This window comes from Pinus tabuliformis, chromosome 8, assembly GCF_031772625.1.
Source record: "Pinus tabuliformis cultivar Carrire ecotype Pingquan chromosome 8, CPIR1, whole genome shotgun sequence".
In the NCBI taxonomy this organism is placed as follows: Eukaryota; Viridiplantae; Streptophyta; class Pinopsida; order Pinales; family Pinaceae; genus Pinus; species Pinus tabuliformis.
Genome location: NC_142294.1, coordinates 1,276,654,536 through 1,276,665,649, shown reverse-complemented (window position 1 = coordinate 1,276,665,649; position 11,114 = coordinate 1,276,654,536). Strand labels below are relative to the sequence as shown.

Here is an 11,114-nt window from a genome sequence, read left to right as displayed (position 1 = left end):
TTCTGAATTAACACTGATTTAATATTTGTCTTTTTAAGAATTTAAATATCTTAGTTTTTCAAAGAAATTTGTATAGATTTAATATTTGTTTTCTTCAGGCTACCAAATCCATACTATCAAATATCTCAAATCTTTTCAAAGCACTGATTTCATAGAAATTCAAATTCAAACTTAAATGCCTCAGTATTTTTATTTTTTATTTTATTTTTGTATTTAAGATTTTTTGCTCAAGTGTCTCAGGAATTTTGTATTCAAGATAGTATTCAAGATATTTTACACAGTCTTTCATGGATATGATTTAATATTTGTCTTTTTAAGAATTTAAATAGCTCAGTTTTTCAAAGAAATTTGTATAGATTTAATATTTGTTTTTTCAGGCTACCAAATCCATACTATCAAATATCTCAAATATTTTCAAAGCACTGATTTCATAGAAATTCAAATTCAAACTTAAATTCCTCAGGATTTTGATTTTTTTATTTTTGCATTTAATATTTTTTGCTCAAGTGTCACAGGATTTTTGTATTCAAGATAGTATTCAAGATATTTTATACAGTCTTTCTTAGATATATCCATGGAGTTAAAGAGATCACAACCACAAGAAGAGGTCTCTCACATGCTAAAAACATATAGCAAGTAAAGGTAGGAGAGGCATCAATGAAAGAGATAGTTTGTTACCTAGTTTGAGTTTCGGTTTGAAAACAGTTCCAGGAGAAAATTGACCTAGCACAGCCAATTCAAGCTCTAGCATCCCATGACCATAGTTCTTGATTCAATTGCCTTGCCGCCTGAAGCCTATCCACCTGAATAACACTGAATGACAGTTTGTTTCCTAGTTTGAGTTTTAGTTTGAAAACAGTTCCAGAAGAAAATTGACCGAGCTAAAGCTACAGTAGCAGAGCCAATTCAAGCTCCAACGTCCCATGACCATAGTTCCTGATTCAATTGCCTTGTCGCCTGAAGCCTATCCACCTGAATAACACTGAATGGAAGGAAGACTGAAGAACAAGAAAAGTGAAGCAGGAAAATTCTATGATCTTCCAGCTTTAGTTCCCTTCCCTTCAACTTCACTTCGGTTCCATAGACACCACAGTACCCTTCTAGTCCCTTCAACTTCGGCTCGGTTCCATTGACACCACAGTAACATGCAACAATGCCACAGTAGACACAGTAGCAATAGGTGGCAACTTCAGAGAATAAGCAGCAACAGGTGGCAAGAGAGCAAGAAAAGTCATAGCAGGAAGGATGTACTGGAATAAGGGTGTACCCGGTAAGGATGTACTGGAATAAGGATGTACCCGGGAGCTAGCTAGCATTTTATACTGGTAGACTAATGTTAGCATTAGTCTAACAGGTCCAAAAAAATGAACAACAAATGAATAACACAAAACCAACATAATATATGCTTTCTCGTCTCTGGCCTCGGGAAGAGGCCAAATAAGATAGTAAAGGACTATTTATCCAAAAACTTTCATTATATTCGATCAAATGGCAGTTACAAATAGCTTGCAAACAACTCAATTAATGTTAAGTTCATCTGTTCCGATTACTATAGTCCCTAGCCATTGCTAGATGGCACGAACTAAAAAGGTGAGAAGTCACTGTAACGTTGTGTATCATTTGATATCATAGAAGGAAATTGAATCATTTCGTATCATAGAAGGAAATTGAATAATTACTGTGACGTGGAGTGTGAGAACCTTTGGCTTAAAATATCTGTCGGAGTTCCACATTTTAATTTAAATCTATTCTACTGGATTATAAGTTTGTTGAGAACTTTTCATTTGAAATACTAGTCAGATATCCACTTTTTTATTTAAATCTCTTGTGCTGGAGTATAAGTTTCTTGCCGTCAGATAATTTTTGAGAAAATATAAAAGGAATGAGCAGAAAATATTGAAAGTTATTCCAAGTTTGACAACCTAGTATTACTTCGGCATGTTGTCCTATTTTTCCTTAGGTTACCCTATTTTTCTTTCTGCATATAAGCTAGTTTTAATTCTGACCAAGAAGAAACCATCCTTCAATTGGTTAATTAGCCAGTTTCACGTTAATTCCCATCAGGATGAAACTATCATACAATTCTAATCATTTCATGGTTGCCCAAGGTTTTGTTAATGGGTTTCATTTCAGTGCTTAGACCGTCTTTAAGTGCATATATTTTTAAGAACCTTTAGCAAACGGTGTGCTTCTTTTAAATATTTTCTCTTTTCATTTTTAAAATTTACTTTTCAACAAATACTTATGTTCAGGATTGTGGGAATTACTCTCCTATGAGATGGCAATATTACTCATCCAAACATCACACATATTGATTGTAGAACACAAATAAAAATCAACAAGAAAAGAAATTGAATGTATCTGTAGATAATTTTTTCCCAAACTATATTATGCTGTGATTATGTAAGTGCAACTGAATATGGCCTGTGCATTGGGGTACTTGTTAAAACGTCATGGACCAAATACCAACAGTGTGTCCACTAGATGACTATTTTGAATGCTACGAGTAGTACTGGTACAAAGGTGCAGTTTTGGCCTTATCCTGGTTATAACCAGGACCATTTTTGTTCTTCTCAATATTGTTTTTTCGGTGGGACTCATGGAGGAAGCTCGAATATATCAACATCTATCACAACTATGACAACTTTCTCCAGGTCGACGGGTTTCGAACCCAAGGTGAAGAGGTTAATAATAGACACTGCCAATATTGCTATCAGCAAAATAGTAATCATGTAACTTCCACATACAATTATTAAACATATAAATACAACAATGGCATTGTCCATAGATATTCTGAACTTCATTCTCCTGCATTATCATGGAAGACAAAGCCACTGGCATGTTTGTAAGAGAAATTTGAAAAATTCTAAGAGAACAATGCCACAATAAGATAATTAACCAAAAAAAATATCAATAAAAAAATGATTAATATGGAAAATGATGCTTCATTTATTCATAATTTTTTTAGAAAAATATAATGATAATTTGTTCTAAATATTTAGAGAAGAATTTTCTAAATGTAACTAATTTTACACAGTAAACTTTAATAATTAGTCATGTGACTGGAATTATTCCCCCATCGGACTTGGCTCCACGTCGGTCCCATGATTCCCATAGCACTGAGGGTTGCTTTTACACAGTAAACTTTAATAATTAGTCATGTGACTGGAATTATTCCCCCATCGGACTTGGCTCCACGTCGGTCCCATGATTCCCATAGCACTGAGGGTTGGGGCTGAATCCCCGCCCCTCTCCGGCAGCACGCAACAAATATGTGTAGCGTCATGTGGTATTGTACGTGACCAAGGGTTGAGGCTTAAGTCTAGCTCTCTCCTCTGAGCCTTCAACCCTTTTCCATCGGTGGTCCTGTGGGGGTTCTGTGACTAGGGCTAGACCCCAAACTCCTCTCCATTATTTGCTAGTGTGCCAAGGTTTTGTGGAGGGGATATGACCAGGGGTCGGGGCTCACCGCCCAGCCCCTCCCAATGCAGTCGTAACTAAACTTAAATGGGTGCAGAGAACATATGGTGTAAGGAATATCATGTAGGAGTGTTGGTAGAGGTTGGAGTTGCATTGCGGAAGGTCACCGGTTCATTGCGTACCAAGCCGTTGAGCCATTAACAAACATTTTAGCTAGTGTGGAGGCACCAAGTGGCAGCCTTAGATTGGGCCACGTGGAAGCCTTCCATTGGGCCACCAAAACAAAATTCAACCAATGAAAATGTACCAACCTGTACCTGTACAAGCATGCCACTTGGAAAGTTTTGATTGGTTGACCATACACCAAATAGGAATGTTGACATTAGAAATATAGACTACCGAGTCATCACACCTCTAATTTTTTTAGTTGTTGAGCCAAACAATCAGAACATCATAACATGAACACTATGATTTGACGTTGGTTTTGAAATATTCTTGGAACTTTCATTTTTTAGCAAAATTTTGATCTTCGAATCATTTAGTCTCAATTTAGATACTTATTGGTTTATTAATAATTTCACGTGTTTTTTCTTCTTGTTTAGCTCAAAATCAATATAAATCATGTAGTAATAACTCTATGAGAACTTTAACAATGAAAATATTGTGTATTAATATGTAAGATTAAATTCTTGACATGAGAGCTAAAGCCATGTTTACTCTATTTAAATTACAGTTCTTGCAACATTATGTAAACTAAAACAAGTCTTATGCATGTATAAAATGTTGATTACATATTTGTATGGACCATAAGAGAAACAAATGGGCTTACATCGATGCATGCGGGGTTTCAATTTTTTCTTCATGGACTTTTCTTTTCAATGGTAATTATAAATAAAAGTTGAATTTATAAATATTTTATGTCTAAGAATTAAATGATAAATAATGTCATTGTGATTAAGAGGCATTTGTTTGACTTTCAAACAGACTTGGTGATGCATTCTTCTTTCCTATTTAGATTATGTAAAATAAATATATATTTTTATGTATTTATAAGTAAATGATTTATAGTAGACATGTCTTTATCATTGTGAACATGATGTAATATTAGCTAGGAGAGATGTGAAAACATGAAGTTTAGTGACTATCTCGTGATAAGTATGTGGAAAAAATAATATTCTGTGAGTTGTTCATTAAGAAATAATCAAATATATTATTTTTCAAAAGTTTAAATCTAATATAGTATGATTTTTGTATTATTTAACTCATATTTATTATTAAAAAGAGTTAAATTGAAATACAATGACAAATAGAGAACGAAAATAGCACCAAAATGTTATATCTTTATTACTAGAAAAAAATTTCACTTGCCTCTTTAAGGGAGAACTTCCAATAGAGCAAATCCTCAACTACAAGTAACTTCACATATATTTCTTGATCCTCATTTTTAGATAGACAAATTTCTAATTTAAATTGGTAAGAATTGCTATAAATATTAAATTTAAATTGCTTGAAAATCTCATAACTGCAATAATAAATTAAATTTATAAAAACAAAAAAATTTAAGCTATATTAAATCTAAATCAATGATAAAAAATTATGACTTAGGTTTTTTTAAATTTAACAACAGATTGAATTTTATAAACCAATATTGAATTGATTAAATTGTGTTTTTGAATAATTTATTATTATTAGTATTTTATATTAAAAATTGAATGGGTTACACATTTCCATCTTATTAAGAACTAACTAAATTATTTTACTTTTCGTTATTTTTTCGTTATGAGTATCGAAATATTTTACTAATTAAGTTTGAATGAATATGAATGAACTATCTAAGCAATAGAAAAATATTTATCATAATTTTACAATCATAGTTTCAACCATATTAAACTTTGTAATTTATAGAATATCTTTGCATTTTTTTAAAGTAAGTCATTTTGCATGCAATTTCATATATAAAAGTTTGATATAAGTTCACTAATGCATAATATATAATAAATATTATTTCATAAAAATAAATATCATGATGATAACTATCTAAAAAACATAAACATCATCTAAGATACACATTCAAATTCACTACCCATCATCTATTTATACATCTCTAACACATATAAATGTCATTAGCTAGCACAGAAATCTAAAATTCTAACAGAGAATCATCATCGTGATCACATCTAACAAAACACAAACATTGTAATCTAACATCATAACCATACACATTCTCAAACTAATATACATCTCATGTCAAATAACTGTTATCACATAAAAATCTATCTACAGGCACATTAAATGAACATATACATATATAGCATGACCTAATAATATACACATCAACGCAAATATATAAAGTAAGTACATAAACATGAACAACAAAAAATGCACCGTGTGTATATATATATATATATATATATATATATATATATATATATATATATATACAAAACAAATGTAGTAGTGTTATCCTGATCTACATCAGAAAACAATGGATGGTCAACTATTGCCTCAATGTCTGGCGAACTCTTAGGTGGAGGATGAGGTGGCTGGTTTGTAGTAAAATACGATGCATGGTCAACTACTTCCCCAACATCCGCTGATATCTGAGGTGGAGGAGGAGGTGGTTGGTATGCTCTATTAGGAGAAACCTAAGACACCTCCTCTAGCTCTGACATATGATCATAAGGTGACTGAGGAGGTGTACTACCAGAAGGATCACTGACACCCTGACCATGAGATGATGGGGTAGTACTACTAGAAGCATCATGATCACCACCATCATCATCATGATTATGATCACCACCCTCATCATCATGATCACCACCCTCATCATCACGATTTGATGTATTTGTCGTTGCATGACATGCATCCCTCATCACTGTCAATAACCTACTAGCTCTAGTGATATGATGCATAAGAGACATCATCTCACGTGGACAGTTCGTGTAGAGATCCACAAACCTAGGATCTACGCTGATGTCTCAAGCCCTTGCAAGGCGGACTCCCTCCTCAACCAAAACTCTAGACAATCTGTCATAGAAGTCCATCTGAAATCTCATACCATCCCTATGGGCCCGACCATCCATGCCCCCCTGAGGATGTGCCTCACCCTCTTGGGCCTCACCCTTCTCCTCATCTCCTCCATCTAGTGGGGGAGAAGGCATGTCCCCATGGAATGTGCCAATGTCTACAAAATATATATTACACAACAATAATTAGACTATTGCATTAAACAATTTAATAAAACAAGTTAAAAAACATGCTAGAATAAACTGTATTCTAATTAATTAAAACAACAAAATGAAACTAGATTAATTTAAAGAAAACACTAATATTACCTCTATCATATAGAGGCTCATTCGGAGTGAAGAGGATGTTGGGAAATTATCTCTAATCAATCCTTGCGTATAGAAACGACAACGAGATAAACACATGGTCAAACTCACTAGCTAGTAGCGCGAGTGCCTAGGTGGAACTCCTAGTTGGATACCCCGGCTGGCCCCTCTTGGGCATCATCTAGTCCCACATGCGCATCTAGACCTAGTCATCGGCCTAAGAGGGAAACGATCAAATGCAAGCCTCATCTCTGGAAACCTCTCAAAAATAAACAAAAAATTTCTGAAGCAAAAGGGAAGTTCGTCCTCCCATGTATCATCGCATGACATCTATTTGAAGACATATAAATCTACCTCAAAAAAATGGTAGACCATCTCATACATTGTGGCACCTGACCCAAAGAATATACATAATACAAAAGAGGGAAACTGATGTGCTTCCCGTCACTATTAAAGTGTGCAATGGTGGTGACTAATGACAAGAGGCACCTAACCTCCTGTGTAGCAAAAGAAGAAATTCGTAACTGTCCACCACACACCTAAAAATATGTTGGACAGAATGCATGAGGCCCAACATATCTCTAAGAGTAGGAAAGTTGACTCTCTGCTGCAACCCCATGGGGGACATCAGGGAAATGGGGAAAATACTCCACTCTCCTGGATAAGCTAGTGATAAAGTATATGTCCTCCTCAGAGGGCCTATACCATGCCTCAAAACTGACATGGAAACCCTACTCCTGGACACTCTACCAGTGGATCAAATGCACCAACAAGACAAAGTGCGTCTTTAGGGATGTAGCCTCCTCATAGTACTTGAAGAGACCTACATTCCTTAAGATTTCTTGGGTCGTTACGATAATAGGGCAAGGGTATAAATCCCTCTCCCTATCTCTGGTCTCCCATGGTCGGACCATATTGTATTGGTCCGCCATTTTCTCCTGCTCCCTCTGCTGACATCTTTGCTACATGATTGACATATAAAATACATCAACCTCATACATAAAATATATTTGTTTTTATTAAATGAAAAATGTATTTATAAATATGGAAACATATATTTCAATTAAAAAAAAAACCGAGTGCACCCAAAAAACAATAATGCACTGGCTCTAGTGCACTATCGAACACAACCACACCAGCATCGCTGTGCACATATGTATGACATACTGATGTTAGTTCACATATTTAAATTTTCATCGTTGTGTGTCTCACTTATGTACCAGTGCGCATGTATAACCTTTCACACTAGTGCGGAATGTTTAGGTTATTGAACGCACCGAGCTATATTTTTTAATATTATTTTTGAGGTGCGTTTGGTAAACATAAACACACCAGTCGTAACCTAAAAATGTATGCATCAATGCACAATTTATAGCTTTCCTGATGCGTTTTCATTTACAAAACGCACCACAACAATAGCAATGTGTTATGTTCACGCACCAAACTACTCTGCACCCTGTAAATTTACAAGGTGCTTTGCTATCGGTGCGAGTCGAACATATCGACCATAGAGTGCAAGAAAAAAAATATGGACTTTTTAAGCTAATCCCTTAAAAAAATTAAATTAGAGAAACATAAACATTACTTGGACATTTACTAGTCGAGAAAGCATTGTTGACACGTAATTGAGAAAAAAACAATTCACCACCATTTGAGAAAATTAGAAAGTCATTTACTTAGTGTGTTTTTTTTATTTAGCGCACACTTTTTATATATATATAAAAATAAATCTTGCACGATGCACCATATTCTGTTTGGCACTGATGCTTATATAGATAGTAAAGCATCGATGCTTTTATATATTGTAAATGCCCCGTCAAAAAAACATCCACTAAAACATTAGTCTACCCAGTTCCACTACTGACATATTTTTGAGCTATTTTTATAGCGGCTTCCGCAAAACCATCCACTAAAAAATCCTTTCTCTATGCATATTCCAATATATATACAATTGTGTATATTTCAACTTATATAACCTATGTAATTATGCATATTATTTATCATAAATCATTGTCCTCATTGTACTTTGTCATATGAAAAAATTCTCACTAACCATACAAAACATTGTAAAGTTATAAATTAGTGGTATGTGGTTAAACCATATGGTATCATAAATAGTTGTATAATAACAAGACAAGCTGGGTAGCAGCTAGTCCCTGGTTTGAGTGGGAAGCGGGGCTGGAGCTCGTTGTTAATGCAGCTTATGTTGGATTCTGTGCACAAGTGATACATAATTAGAAATTAAGCATACATCATGCCCATAGATCCACACGTATTTCCCATTCAGAAATTCTTCACTCAGCAGGTTATTGTAACTTTAAACGCAACAACACCATCATAATCTCAAGTCGACATAGAGCTATGATACATCAAGCTAGGGTGTTCCCTCAGTCTCACGACTTGGTGCAATAGTTTTGATTTATTTGCTCGTCATTTCCAATGTGGTCATGTGTTCAGAATCAACTGCATTGCTCCCAGCAGACTTCCAACCCCATTTGGTACCTGTGGATCCATAAATCCATTTAGAATTAACAATATATTTTTTAATATAGCATCAATGTTAAGGGAAGATGTCCAGCCGCCATTTTTTTGGACTATTGTTTTTCATTAAATTGCATTCATTCAATTGTTTCAAGCTACATAATTAAATAGGTTAAAAAACGCCATGAATAGATACAACATTACTTACACTTTGTAAATTAAAACACTAGTATGACTAACACTTTTTAAATTTAGATTGTATATAAAGCACCTAAGACTCTATCCTAACATAATATAACTTGGAGTAATTATTTCCCACCATCAACAGAGTTACATAGTTCTATAGTAATAACTGCCATGGCGTGGCGAAAGCGGAAAATAAGAGCTGCCTATCCAGCGGCCACCAAATGGTTGGCCGATTATCCAGTTGTACTTCAACAGGATCGGGTATAGGTCCCGAGATAGAGAATAGAATTATTTCCTGTCGCCTTATCCTGCCAGTAAGATGGTTGGACACCTGTAGGGGCAGTTTGCCTTTGTGCTATTTGACAGATGCACGAAAATGAAAATTGTGTTTGCAGTTATTCACACAGTTATTGCATGCCACCCACTTGTCGTGCACCTTTTGCCATTTTATGCATTTCTACATAGCTCCTTCTCTCGTTTGGAATGGACGGAATGGACACTCCCGATCTGATCCGACGACAAGTTGAAAAGTCCTAGTGTTGTTTAGTACAGTTCTCTGGCCATGTTACTTGGCTTTGATAAGGGGTAGGGATGCGCGAAGCCTCGCTCCACGCCCAACGTGATGAGGGTGGTTGTATTAGCAGTTCATTTCTGCAGTTTCAATACTAGAATGCCCGTTAAATGCCACCCAAATGCTTAGATTGATCTTCGAAGAGGCAAGTAAGAGAGCAGGCGTAACCTAGCAATTCTCATACTCATACATCAGTGGATGGTTTGAGTTTGAGTTTACTGGGCTGATCAAATTGAGAGAAGGGAGCGGACGGATGCTCTCGGGGAAGGCGGACTACCGCTCTCCTTCAATGCTTAGAAATTTCTCTGTCAGTCGGTGGATTTGATCCGCTCGCAGTCTGCCTCTGATAATGTGTAGGGATGTGCAAAGCATCGTTCTACGCCCAGGCGGAAATCTAGGAAGATTCGGAAACTAATTGCCCAACTGTGAACTGGGCCGCTACAAAAGAATTGGTGATAACATGAAAACCAGGCCATGTCACATGTTGTGATGTTCCTGCACCAACATCTGTGTTCATGTACTCGCCATAATAGAGCGTAGTCAGAGCAAAGTTTTCTCTCCATGGAAACTGCCCGGCGGAATTGATGAGACCGTCGAGGTTTGACTGCATGAAGATGGTTCGAGAGTATGCCTCACATGGCCTTCCCAAATATGTTTGGACGGAACCCAAGACAGGTTGCAGGTCGGGCGCTGCAGATACAACAGAGTTGTGAATTGAGATTCCGGTGTTTTGGTTGGGGTCTGCTCTTCCTCGAGATGTAATTGTGTTCATCTGCCTAAGGATTACTAAGATGTTGTTGTTTTGGATTACTACTGCCTCGTTACCGAAGATGAAGTCAACGGTGCAAATTTTTTTGGTGTGCAGGGATTGAATCTCCTTTTTTTCTAGCAAACGTCATCTAAACACCAAAGATCCTAATTTTCTGAACTCTTTGAAATCCCTTTGCATACAATGAAGACTAAAGGTAAATTCATGCTCTGAAACCATGCTTATCATCATTTGTTTTCCCCAATTAGATGAATATCACAATATTTGTGTTACTTCCAAAGTTTTGTTGAGAGCTGAATTCTGCAAACAGGTGGAGGTCGAAGTGATGATTGTATAAGGAGTTAAGGACAAAGGT

General features: G+C 35.7%; 1 pseudogene; it reads right to left on the bottom strand.

Moving 5' to 3' along the window:
- Window positions 1-10,384: 10,384 nt before the first annotated feature.
- LOC149240054 (pectinesterase pseudogene) lies at window positions 10,385-10,762 on the bottom strand (annotated as a pseudogene).
- Between the last annotated feature and the right edge of the window lie 352 nt (window positions 10,763-11,114).